Source organism: Pteropus alecto, unplaced genomic scaffold, assembly GCF_000325575.1.
Source record: "Pteropus alecto unplaced genomic scaffold, ASM32557v1 scaffold21, whole genome shotgun sequence".
Lineage (NCBI taxonomy): Eukaryota > Metazoa > Chordata > Mammalia > Chiroptera > Pteropodidae > Pteropus > Pteropus alecto.
Window position 1 is genome coordinate 20,052,682 of NW_006436282.1, and position 10,255 is coordinate 20,062,936.

General features: G+C 41.3%; 1 protein-coding gene across 1 annotated transcript in view; it reads right to left on the reverse strand.

Moving 5' to 3' along the window:
• The window catches only part of JAZF1 (JAZF zinc finger 1), a 130,734-nt gene extending 127,437 nt beyond the window's left edge, over positions 1–3,297 (reverse strand). Inside the window, exon 1 of the mRNA XM_006912024.3 lies at positions 3,230–3,297. The gene's annotated coding sequence lies outside the window, so the exon portion shown is untranslated. The remainder of the gene's footprint in view (positions 1–3,229) is intronic.
• Between the last annotated feature and the right edge of the window lie 6,958 nt (positions 3,298–10,255).

The following is a 10,255-nucleotide window of genomic DNA, read 5'->3' on the forward strand; positions in this document are numbered from 1 at the left end:
GAGAGAGAGAGAGGAGGGGCGGGGGGGAGGGAGACAGACAGACACAGAGACAGACAGAAAACTGGTAAATTCTCCTTGGAACCACTGTTCTATGCAACTCATTTTAGAATTTGCTGTTTAATAGCAAACACTAAGCTAAATAAAAAATCCATTTTTAGAGGAGGTCAAACCTAACTACTACTTTGCCAAGCAGTGCAGGGAGTCTTAGAGGATCTGAGTAGAGCTGTAATTTGGTATAAAAGAATATTACATTTTTATTAAGTAGTAAATGACAAGGACTGAGTACAAGAAGGTACCAATTTGTGCCTAGGCATGATATTCCTTTACGACTTATACAAAAATGATATATATATTTTAAAAATTAGTTAATTTAGAAAGTTCAATTATTTTAATAAAAACATGTTTTGTAGAGAAAATAGTATCATTAACAGCCATGGCCATGCATGTTATTATGTCTTTAAATGATCTCAGTTACCCATTTCTGGAGTGTCACAAGTTATTAATAAGCTATCTTGTCACCTCAAAGCAGCTAGCTATCTGAACGACATCACAATAACCTGAAGGAAATATCCAGATGTAACCTAATGCTTCTCATCAGACCTTTGATAGAGACTCACCTGACTTCGCCCTACAGCTCACCTGTCACTTGTGCACTCACTGTGCTCCGCCCTTTCCTAAGATGCTACGGTACCCTTCCCCACTGCGGCTGAGGCCAGCTATGCTAGGATATGCCTTGCACACTCATTTCCTGGTAGCAATATATCATTTAGGAGTTACTGGTCACCTCTCTCATAGCATTTTTAGCTTCTGCTGTCTCCTACTGTTTCATTTTATTAGGTTTCTACCCTCCAATTATCCATGGCATGGTAATTACTCTTATTTTTGTCTGTGTTTCCTCTGCCCAGCTGCCCGACCCTATTTTTCCAACATTAGTTTTCCAAATTCTCCTCTTTTCTAAACTAGTACGTTACTCCCTGATATCCCAACAAATCAGGCTGTACAGGGATTACAAACAGATTCTGGAGCCTAACTGGGCAAGTTTGAACCCAATATTCCCTCGGCATAGGATCCGGGGACATAGGGCAAGTTACTTAACTTCTGAGTCTCTGCTTCCACACCTGTGAAATGGAGACCAACATAGTACTTCCTTTGTATGGCTAATGTGAAGATTAAGTGAAATAAACAATGTAAAAAAAATGCCTAGCACAGAGCACAAGGCATAAAACTGTTATATTTGTTCTTCCTAGTGTTATTCTATATTCTTTCATTCAAAATCTTCTAGCTTTTCTTATTTCCTATTATACTTTTTTCCCTCTAGGTGTATAAATATGACACAGACTATTTTCCATTACACGGACTTGCCATTGTTTCTCACATCACAAAATTAACGGGACTTCCTATCCTTAAAATTTATATCCATCTTTTCTTCCCGAAAATGTGTTAAGGTGTTACCAGTAGTGATATCTGGGTGGTGGGAATGTGATCTTTTAATTAAAAAAAAATTTTGTTTGATTATACTTTTTAATTTTCTATAATGCCTGTACATGCTGTAATAATAAAAGGTTATTTTTTAAAAAAAATGATTCATTTTCTCCCAGAAGACTCATTCAAGAAATTTCACACCGTTGATTATGACCTGACTCTCTAGGATTCTGACATATCCCAGTTTAAGCTAAACTATCACACTTGACTCAAGTTCTCTGGTGGTTTTGTACATGTGGCCCTTGTCTTTATTCTTCTGTCATCCCAAATCACACCTGGCAGGATATCTATTTCTTTAGTGAGTACAACACCTGTGTCATTAGATCCTTGCTGCCAACGTGGCTTACAATATAAACCGAAAGAATGAATGTGACGATCTCAAAGACTCTTATTAGAATAAGGCTAAGTATCACACAAATTTGCATACCTAGGTAACCCATTTTACCCAAAACACAAGAGCACACAATTAAAAAAGTCCTACTCAGTACAATTAACCTATAAAAGCCTAGTCATCCTTTTCCCCAAAATTAGTAGGCTAATTAAGATTCGCATAAATAAGATTCTAATGTATAATTATAGACGTTTAAAAACCCATGCTAAGCACTAGAAACAACACGGATTTTATATGAGTAATCCAGATAAGTATATACATTTTTATTTGTATCTGATGTGTTTTGAAGGTGTTACTTAAAAATATTTCAAAATTTATGGGTAACAGAAAACTGTAGATGATTTCTCTCACTTCCGTGGAAGGCTGCTAAGTAGGAAATCCAAAATAGATATGCAAGTAGATGTTCATATTAATGAATCGTTTTAAAAACATACTTCATAAAAGAACTTGACACAGCACAGGCACCTCCAACTCTAAGCTCTCCCTAGACAAGGCTTGTTTTCTAAAAAGACATTAAAATGAAACAGTACAGATAATTCGTTCCTAGTTTTGCACTTCAGACCCTGAACTCTGGTCCCAAGAAACTGAAAACATTCTTCACCTTATATATATAAAAAAGAGACAGACACCAGAAATTCACGCGCTGAATTATGAGCGGAGTTTTTTATTCTCATTAAAAACTAGTTTTGTTTTGCTTCTCTTTGGGTGCATGTTTTAATATAAGTTGATTTCAGTTCTCTCCAAAAATCACTGTCTCCTGAATTACTTGAGTTGGCTGCAACACCTAGTCCCTTTTTAGAACTGATGGATCAAGTTCTAAGTGTTCTCTAAACCTATGCTCACATGTTTGGTTTCAGCAAAAACCACCTCAAAAAACTGACTCCACACAGATGGAGTCAGTTGCTGAGAATGTTTTTTTACCAAAAGATGAGCTGCTACTAAATAACTTTCTGATATTAAATTCTTTCAATTTGTTATAGTCTGATGTAGTCAGATATTCCAACAATGTTCTGAATTCATAAAGCACCTCTTTGCCCCAGGATTTAAAAGTTCCACTCAAACATAAATCCATTAATCTCCCCACTGCCTTACGAAGTCAAAAGAGCATATTCTAACTCTGCATACAAAATACTTACAGAATGAGGTTATAAATCAATCACGTTTTCAACCATAGGCACTGAAAACTACATCACACGTGTCCCCAACACAGAAACAAAATTCCATAGAGTTAATTTTCAATAATCTCCTGGAAATATTTTTAAACTGAAAACATTTTTCTATTCTGTTATAAAAGACACATTTAAAAATAAACATGTAGCAGATATGAAGTTGCTATAAATTCTGAAAATAGCTTACCTATTAATGTAACTGAGAGCAACATAGGTTGGCTGCTGTAATTCTTGTTTTTCTAAAACACGTGGATCTGTATCTGTAACAAAAACACAATTATGATTTTTCAGCTTTTGCATCAGAATATATGAACCTAGCTAACATAAAGAGGTTAAACAGAAAAAAAATTTAGTACACCTCTTTTAAAGAAAACAGCAAAGCACAATCGTTTGTTCATTCATTCAAAAATAACAAGATATTGCATGACTTTTCAAGGGAATTACAAACACCAATAGAGATAAAATGTCCATCTGTCGCACAAACTCTTGCACAATCCCCCTCATAAATATTGGTTTTCACTGCTTACAGTTACAATGTTGGCATGGTTTTTGGTGGTTAATCGGCCTAAGAAAGAAAGTCTCTGTTAATTATGCTCACTTCAATGCTGGAACAAATTAGCTGCCATTGGAAAGCACCCCCAATTTGAAAATCTGAGTATTGTCCTTGTACAGTGAACACTTTTCTGGGTTGGGATTCACATTCTGGAGCATAGCTCTTGTCCCTTTTAATTGTATAATGAGCTTAGGATAACTCTTCTAGACTCTTGATCGGAAATTCTCATACAGAACCCACAAATAGCACATTCAGAGGGGTTTTTCCTCTTGAAGAGACAGAATTCAACACTGCATCAACCTTCCATAAGGCTGCTTCTCCAACACGCCACCAGAAAATGCACTTTTCCTAACTAGGAATGTATTCTCAAGTTTCTCACGTAGAGAAACGGTTATGCTAAATATAGGCAGAAACAATGTTTACGTAATAAAACTGCAGGGAACTGAGCCCATTTCTGCTTTTTTCGAAAAAGCTTCAGCCATTTCACAGATTTCATTATAACCTTCCTTCAAACCATCTCATCATTAGAATTCTTCCAGCTGCACTTGGCAGTCGCGCCTTTGATGTAACGACAGATGTTGTTTCGAGCACCTTTGCACAGGAAGTGTTTACTGCACATTAGATGTAGGACACACCCACTAACGCCGAAGTGCATGAACAGGTGACGGAGGCTGCGATGTAGGCGCAGTGGCGTAGAGCACGGTGGCAAAAACGATAGCGTAAAAATCAATTTACGAAAGTTTTAGACTCCCAGACTCAAACTGGACTGGCGATTTTATTCTTGGTGTGTTAAATAATCTCATGTTCGCTTTGTTTTTCCTGTGCCAAGAATTTCAGGGGCATACTATTCAGAAACCCTGCTCTCTGGGTCTTTGCCACTGAAGGTCCTTGAAAGCCAGCTTCTGAAACAAGAGACAAAGATTCTCTGAATGGTTCCATTAAGTCGGCAGCACAAGTGAGAACAGATAGTAACTCAGCATTTCCTCTCCCGCCTACAATGGCTGGGTGTAACAACTGAGGCTGTAGATCACTGGCCTACAAACATAACCTGCAATCCTCTAAAGCAGCGGTCCCCAACCTTTTTGGCACCAGATACTGGTGCTCCTATGAGACTCTAATGCCTGATGATCTGAGGTGGAGCTGGGGCGGTGATGCCAGTGCTGGGGAGCAGCTGCAGATAAAGACGAAGCTTCGCTCGCTTGCCCACTGCTCACCTCCTGCTGTGCGGCCCGGTTCCTCACAGGCCACAGCCTGGTACCGGTTCACAGCCCGGGGACTGGGGACCCCTACTCTACATACCCAGAAACCACTCTTCGAGGGAAACTTAGTTTTCAAGTACAGCCCTTACTGACTCTCATCTAAGTCTGCTGAAGCCCTGAAGTACACCCATGTTTCTGGGAGGTGTGCTTTGCGTACTTCTCCTGTGTTTGCTGCAGAGGGGTGAGCAGAACGGGGCTCACCAGGGAAAGGTGTTTCGTCTCCACGGTGGTCCACAGGAGTGCCGGGCACGCCCGTGTGAGAATGGGGACTGACAGATCGAGCCTGCAAGGTCCTTCTAGGTGCTTAGAGAAAAGACAGACTGAAGACAAAAACCATGAAAACAAAAAGAGGAAGAACAAGGCAATGACCACAGACGTCCATGTGGAAAATGTCCCAAGAACTGAGGAAAACGGTTTCACCTCACGTTTAGGAATTGATGACTGAGGTGCTTCACTTTTGAGACATGGGCCTGAACCTCATTCGCTAAAACCCACTCCATCGAAACATCTGGTTCATGATTACATAAGGTGTATTATTTTGAGAGCAAAGACACCGTCTGAGTCTAAAATGTGTGTATGAAGGAGAAAAGTGTTAAGAGGCCAATAAACCTTTTTATATCTTCCACATTCGCCTTTATTCCCGTAACTGATGCCCAGTCTAACAGCATGCCCACAAACCATCTTCTAAAGCCTTTCTGTTTCCAAATTATATAATTTCCCAAATGTTTTAAATACTACCTCCTTAAGCTACCTTGACTTATTTTTCTTTTATTAGTGTGTGTGGGGGCAGGTGTACATAAACCTACACACACAATCTATATTATTCTTTTCTTCTTCACTCTAGTACCTCTTTGAGGAAGGAAAAGAAAGTATCTTATACAAAATTCTACGGTTCTGATGCTCAAATAAATGATACTGGCCACTGACATTCACACAAACTGCATCTTATAACACTATTTCACAAAAAATCAGAACATTTGCATTCTATTTGCAAAACAAAGTTTTGAAATATTGTTTCTTTGTTTCACTACCTTGCTATGAATTACCTATGCTAGACTTATGTTCACATCCTCTCAAATTATGAGTGCTGAAATAGACTTCCAGAAGCTTCTTAACGTCACCCTGTCCATGACAAAAAGACCGTCTGGAAGCACCTCAGGCAAGATTCTCCTCTTTTTCTAGAATGCAGACTCTGGTAAACCGACAGGAAAGCAGAACTTCCAGACAGATGTCCACCGAGCCTAAAACATCTTTTTCAGATGTTTCCTTGGGCAACTTTTAGAACATCCATTAAAGCTTCAAGTTCTTAAAATGAAATTAGGCACTGGGTGCCCACAAATCAAGAGAAGCCTGCACGAGTAATAGCGTCAGCTGCTGGTCGCACATAAACTTCAGTTCCGTCCCTCGCTTCCTGGTCGCCTGGTTTGTGGCGATCATGACTCACCATTTCACGGATTTAATTACGCCGCTGAGCACTTCACCTTCAGTCAAAGTATAATAGCTGCCTTCATTATTTCTCCCTTCTTGACAGAAAAGTAACTGACTGAGGCTAAAAACTCTACAGGAAAGGATTACAGCGACGAGAAATTAGGATTTTCACAGCAGGACAATGACGTTCTCACTCCTCATGAAGAGGGAACGTACATTATCAGAACGGAATAAACTGGAGAGGATAACACAATCCACAGGCTATTACTGAATTCAGTGAGAACATCTTCATGCTAGGTGCCACACCATTGAGGAAATTTTCACATAAGTTGCTACAATAAGAAATGTGATATGAATAGCAATGTCTGTAGCACGCCATCTCCCAGATCGTTCTCTGGCTTATTTGTTTATGGCACCAATAAAAATATGAAACTGGAACATTGGCTACCATTACACAGATATAATCCACCTCTGTAAATGGCCTTACTTTGTGGAATAGAAACATTTGAATTTTTCATAGCTACGTGATGCTCCTTAAGCTGGCAACTGGCAAGAATGTAAGCATTTCTACAATGTGGTTGTCTACAGCCACAAATAACACTCTACCACTTTTGTATCGCTAAAAAGTGACAGGAAGATAAATCTAAGCCTTTTCTACAGGGTGTGGTATAGCCAAAAGACACACGGAGTGGTTAGTTTTCTGCTTCATACCACCCTCTTGCACACTCACAGAGTTCAAGTTGAATGATGGCTGAGAATTCAAATATTAAAATGTTCTTTAAAACAGCCAAGCAATAAAAACCTCTCAGCTTATGTTAAAGTTGTTAAAGTTTCTACAACACAGCATCTTCTCAGGGAAGACAGCCCTTACTGTAAGTCGTGCCTCGTCTAGCAACCCTACCTCAGGGTAATCCTTGGACACACACCTCCACAGCACAGACTAGACACAGGCACAAAGTGAAAGCTTTCTGTAGCTCATATGGTCCTAGTGGCTCGTGGTTTCACAGATTCACTTAAATGGCAATCGGCTCAATGTCCCAGCACTAGCTCCCATCACTTCTCAAGAGGCGAGGAAAAAGGTGAGGCAGGTGACAGAAATAAGGACAACATTCAGAGCCTTCTTGATAGGAACTGGAATTGCAACAGGACCAAGGAGGGGCAAACACCACAGACCACCTTGTCCCATCAGTGAGGCCCATGTCCACAACTCTGCTGTCTCTGGCACTGGGAACCAGTGGCAACCGAGTGTCTAAATTTGTGACATTCATCGAGCCTTTTAGAGTGCTATCTTCGGGCCTACATGAAATCTCTATCAGGGTTGTTTGCTGGGTTAACTGAGGCTGATTAATGGGCTCATGAGCTTTGGCTATGCTTCAGATAGTCTATGCAACTAGGATTTTATCTATCTGGAATTACTTATAAGAAAGTCAGAAACCAGCAAGACTACCTCTCGACAAGAATAATAAGGCCTCTATCAGCAACGAGCCATTTGGAGGCTGGGAGGCAGCAGTGAGGGGCAGATCTGCTATCACGCCCCCTCTGAGAAAGGCCTTGTTCAAATTCTCTATCTTCCCAGCACCAGACTCTAAGGGTGTACGGCAAGTGAGAGGTCTGAGGGGCCGTGGGTGGGAAGGCAGTGACGTTTTACAGCACTGGACGACCCTGGAGAGGCAAAGGCCCACCCAGCCAGATGAGGGATTCTGAAGCTCTGGGCTGGACACACCACTTTTCTTTGGACTCGTTCGGTAATAATTAACGGGTGCAGTCTGGTCACAGTCTTCCCCCGACAGCTGAAATCATAAAGCCACAGAGTTTTAGTTTACTCAGCATAGCTGTCCGTAACATCCCCGGCCGAGTTCGTCACACTGCTCTTCCTTCCTCTGCACCTCTTCCTTGCTGGCACTGTCCCTGTACGTGTCACCGCAGAGGCATCGTCCAGCTGTGCCCTTGCCACGTTTCTCAGAGGTGGAGAACTGTCTCAGCTTCTTTCATCTCTCCGGCACTCAGTTCAGTGCCCGAGATTAGGAGATGCACGATAATTACTGAATGGATACCCAGGTTTTATGATGAGAAAATGGAAGACTTTTGATCAAACATGGCAGATTGATCGAGGGCATTTGTTTCCTTCACTATCCAAGATCTCGCTAAAGTAGAAATAAAGGAATAAACTCACCAGAGACAGAAGAAAGGAGAGACATCAGCAGACAAGTGATTCCCACCAGGGTTTTAGAAGATGGAAAACCCATCCATGAGTGGAAAGTGACCCAGAGAGTATAGGAAGCTACAACCATGAGTGACTGCAGCGGGGAGGTGGGGAGACCCAGGAGCCAGGAGGGGCCGGATGGCAAAAGGCAAGGAAGGGTCGGGGCTGAAAACAAGAGGGCTGTTTAAGTGGCTGATTATCCAGAGACACGGAACCAGGAGACCAAGCACAGGGGAGGAAGACGAGGGGAAAACAACATCCTTCGTTTCATTGTATCTCATCTATTGTGCTTCACAGCTGTGTTTTTCAGAGGCAAGACCCTCTGCCATCAAAGACTACCACTCACTTTATGGCGATGGCCTTTTATTGCGGTGGTCTGGAACTGAACGCACAGTATCTCTGAACTATGCCGATGCAGTGCTGAAAATGGACGGATTGAAAGTGGAAATACGCCGACCCCACTGCTCCCAAGAACACTGGCAGCCAGTCAGGAGGATTCCTCTCCGATTAAGTTAAGTGGGCTCGGAGAAGAGACTGCCAGATGTGGACATCTGGCGATTCCCTAATTAAATGATCTCCCTACAGTTAAGTCCATGGTCAACAAGCCCCATCCGTGCCTCTCCATCCAGAACCTCTCATCGGCTTTTTATTGCCTCGGACTTAAACATGAGCCAAGAACAGTCAGGGATCTATCATTAGACATTTGAGGGAAAGTCTTGAACATGAATAGGAGAGACTAAAACAAATGGTGGGGGAGGGAGACATGGAGACTAGAGCAAAGCAATAAATTGATGCTTGGGCGGGTAAGTGGCGTATCCACTGACACGAACCCACGTAACTGCAGGGCTAGGACCAGAAGCCCTGCATCCCGAGTCCCATTAGGCCAGTATTCCGACCATAAAAAAAGGCTGCTCATCCTCTAAAATCAACTCATTGCCACCACCCAGTTTAACACTGGACTCTACAATCTTTATAGCTTTCTTAAAAGCCCCGCATAGTTATGTTGTAACTTTCACTCCACTTTTAGGACAGAATTTGATGAACCAACAATTTACACAGACCAACTTTAATTCATGGCTAGTTTACTTCAGCTGCTGAAATAAATATTTCTTCTTGGCAATGGCCCCTTCAAAAAAAAAAAAAAATTCCTACAATTGCACATTGCCAGCCTTTGAATGGATCAACTTTTCCTTAGTTTATAGACACGTCATTTGAAACTTTTCCCAAGCCATAATTTCCATTACAGGGCAGTCAGTGCAAATTACAGTGAGATTCTTGCCTTCCCAAATTCAATGTGAAATCCAGATGCAGTTAAGTGTTGCTGTAAACTTTACGAGTTAAATATCTAAAAGTCGAGGACAGTGCAGCACAATAACACCATCTATTAAAAAAGCATTCATGTTCACATTTGTAGCCTGACTTTTCCTCCACAAGTGAATGAATAAACATTATTCAACCAGGAACCCTTTGGACAATGGTGTAGGAGGTTAATTTATAATGGTAGGAGGATAATTTATAAACAAACACAGCATATTGCAAGCCTTCCTAGTTTCTGACATGGCCAGAAGGTCAAAGTTATTAGAAATAGTTCTGACTAGGATGCTTTCCAACTCTTTACCAGCCTATCGACCTAGAATCATTGTACACGGCTTGAGAGTGGTAGCTGTTTTTTCCTAAGTGTAAGATGTGTAGCCCTATGTCTATGATACTACCAGTCCATACTCTAAGTGGTGACAGGGTGTAATTTATCCACCAACCTCTTTCACCTTG